We start from the raw sequence: 2,205 nt of genomic DNA, 5'->3' as shown, positions 1-2,205 counted from the left end.
GCAATGGCTCTTGTTTGATAATTCTTATTTAATGATTGTATACAGCACGTTGTGCATATTTGGCAGAATATCTGCATTTTGTTTTACCTCAATTCTTGGGAAGGCCTAGATTGGTATTAAGATAATTTGGCTTGCAATATTGTATCTAAGATCAATCGGTGTCGGGATTCAGTAAACAATCATGTGTCAGCACAAAGTAAACTTTTTAATGTGATTATAAACAAAATGTCTTCAAAACATTTTAAACCAACAATCCGATAGAACTGTATAGTAAAATGAAAACCATTATTGATCATACAAATTATGTGTACAACCTGGGCCCAATTTCATAGAGCCGCTTAAGCACAGACATAATTATAACTCAACAAAACAACATTTTGCTTACCAGGGGTGGATTTCACAAAGAGATAAGACTAGTCTTATCTCGAGTCAGGACGAGTTTACTTTAACTGTGTAATATTATCTCCTATAGGACTAGTCCTAAGTTAGGACTATAGTCCTAACTCTTTGTGAAATAGGAATAACCAACCAAAATACCACGTACAATATGTGACTGGTATCGTGCTCATTTCTGCTAAGCAGAAAATTGTTAAGCGATAATTTTCTGCTTAAGCAGCTCTAAGCAATTGATCCCAGTGGTAGGAATTCTGGAAGATGAATCACACACTAGTGATGGAGTAGTGATGGTAAAGTCCCTCCCTAAAAAAAAGTATCCAAATTGTGATTAGAGGGAAAGATGTGAAGTGAAACTCGTAATAAGTAATCCTCCTTTATAGGCTACACTATGATGTATAATGCATATTGAGAATATTATACCGGTTTTCGAAAATGGATATAGTGTGATCAAAATATCATCAAATAAAAGTGAAATATTTAAATGATTAAGTCTGTTACGAAATTTCATTTGACTGCTCGAAGTAAACATACTAGTTAAGAAACAAGTATTTTAAGGCACTAAAGTAAGATCGTATTGAAGGCTGTTTTTTTTTAGCCCTAGCAACCCACATAAGCAACCCACTTAAAAGAATCACTGGCATGGAGCTATAGATTGTGTTTTTTGTTGTTGGGGGGGGGGGGGGGGGTTGTCCTCAGAAATGAGTAAACAAATAGTTAAATAACCGCGGTATATAAGAAGTGGCAAATATAATACATTTCTATCAAATTAATTTACACAATATTAGACATTCACGCGAGGCTTTTAGAATGCACCCGCATGTGTTGAGTTGTAAACCACCGGTTCTGCTCAGAACTAACACTACTCAGAAGAGATTTACATGTGAATTACCATAAACCTTTACCTTTTTAAACTCCCACCATGCAAAACCCTACTTAATATTACAATATCAATAAATCACCAATTTACTTTAACCACTGTACCCAAGGTATGGATTATAATATTGAAAATGGAAATTATTTATACCAAAAAATAAATGTTTGGTCCTTCACATCCGAAATGCATAGGCATTTGATGAAGCACTTTTTCATTTAAAATTGAGAATTAAAGTAAAATATATCAAAATATTCGGCAAGGATTGATATATTATCTACATGTATGAAATGAAAAAAAATGAGATGAAACATACGTTACACTTATGAAACTCAAAGTTTCTTTTCCCCTCACACCAAAAACATAAATCTCAAATATATTGCATACATAAACAGTAGTCATACGATACGAAAATAGTTTAGCTGTCAAAATGCCATGCATAGTTATGAATACACTATAAATAAATAGTAAACTTACGGGTACAGCCGTATGTAAATCTTTTTTGTGGGAGTGTCGGCTCCGAGAAGAGCCGGTGTGGTCTCGACGTTTCGAACAGTATACCCAGCTCGTCTTCAGGAGAAAAGCAGAATCCTGAAGACGAGCAGAGTATACTTTCCGAAAGTCGAGACCATTCTTTTTGGTGGGAGTCTTGGCTGTGAAAAGAGCCGATGTGAACAGAGCCGGTGTCTTTTCACAGCCACGACTCCCACGAAAAGCGATTTACTCATAATTGTACCCGCAAGTTTACCATTTCTTTATAGCTTCTTCCTTTTTCTACACGATGCAAAGCTTCAAACAATACTTGACATGCTTTTAGTGTTAGGCAGAGGTGTAGGGTGTATTTCGGACACCCTGTTTGGACACCATGTTATATCTGCCATTTACATGTAAATGTAGGCCTACTATTAGTGATCAATTTTGACACACAGTTTGGACAC

The sequence above is a fragment of the Asterias rubens genome, chromosome 5, assembly GCF_902459465.1.
Source record: "Asterias rubens chromosome 5, eAstRub1.3, whole genome shotgun sequence".
NCBI classification, from domain to species: domain Eukaryota; kingdom Metazoa; phylum Echinodermata; class Asteroidea; order Forcipulatida; family Asteriidae; genus Asterias; species Asterias rubens.
The sequence above is the reverse complement of the archived record's forward strand: the minus strand, read 5'-3'. Positions refer to the sequence as shown.